We start from the raw sequence: 1,140 nt of genomic DNA, 5'->3' as shown, positions 1-1,140 counted from the left end.
TGTGGACAATTAGTGATTTTCCAGCCTATGCAATGCTTTCTGGTTGGAGCACAAAAGGAAGAAAGGCATGCCCAACTTGTAATCATGGGACATGCTCTCAATATCTCAAGCATAGTCGTAAGATATGTTACATGGGTCATCGAATGCTCTCAATATCTCAAGCATAGTCGTAAGATGTGTTACATGGGTCATCGGGCATTCTTACCTCCTGATCATCCATTTCGAAGTGATAAGAAATCATTTGATGGTAAAGAAGATCACAGATCTGCACCTACTCCCTTATCAGGCACAGAAGTATTAGAAGAGTTGCGTGAATTCAGTAATGTTTTCGGAAAGGGTCAAAAAAGGAAGCGTCGTGATAGTGAGGGTCCATGGAAAAAAAGATCCATCTTTTTTGAATTGCCATACTGGGAACATAACAAACTGAGGCACAATCTTGATGTGATGCACATTGAAAAAAATATTTGTGACAGTTTGCTCGGGACTTTGTTGGATGTAACTGGAAAGTCAAAAGACCATGTAAATTCTCGATATGACTTGCAAGAAATGGAGATACGAAAGGAGCTTCAACCAGTACAAGATGATAATGGAAGAGTTCATTTGGCTAAAGCCTGTTTCTCCATGAAACCAGCAGAAAAGAAGTTATTTTGCACTGTTCTTAAAAATGCCAAATTACCAAAAGGTTGTGTTTCAAATATATCAAGATGTGTGGAAGTGGATGAGATGAAAATATCAGGTTACAAGAGCCATGATGCTCATTTCATAATGCATTACTTGCTCCAAATTGATGTTAGAAAAGTGTTGCCCAAAAAAGTTTCTATAGCTTTGATTCGATTGGGGAACTTCTTTAAAGTCATAAGTAGCAAGGTGATAAGGCGAGCAGATCTTAATACAATGCAGTCTGAGATCAATGAGATTATATGTGACCTTAAAAAGATTTTCCCTCCATCTTTTTTTGATATAATGGTACATTTTCCCATCCATTTTAGTAAATGAAATTAAGCTTGGGGGTCCGACACATCTTCGTTGGATGTATTCCACTGAAAGAAACCTATGTTTCTTCAAGGGGCTTGTTCATAATCGATTTCATCTAGAAGCATCAATACTGTAACATCCGGCAATACGAAATAATTGAAGAGG

The sequence above is a fragment of the Solanum tuberosum genome, unplaced genomic scaffold (assembly GCF_000226075.1).
Source record: "Solanum tuberosum cultivar DM 1-3 516 R44 unplaced genomic scaffold, SolTub_3.0 scf00761, whole genome shotgun sequence".
Classification (NCBI taxonomy): domain Eukaryota; kingdom Viridiplantae; phylum Streptophyta; class Magnoliopsida; order Solanales; family Solanaceae; genus Solanum; species Solanum tuberosum.
This window is presented reverse-complemented; position numbering follows the sequence as displayed.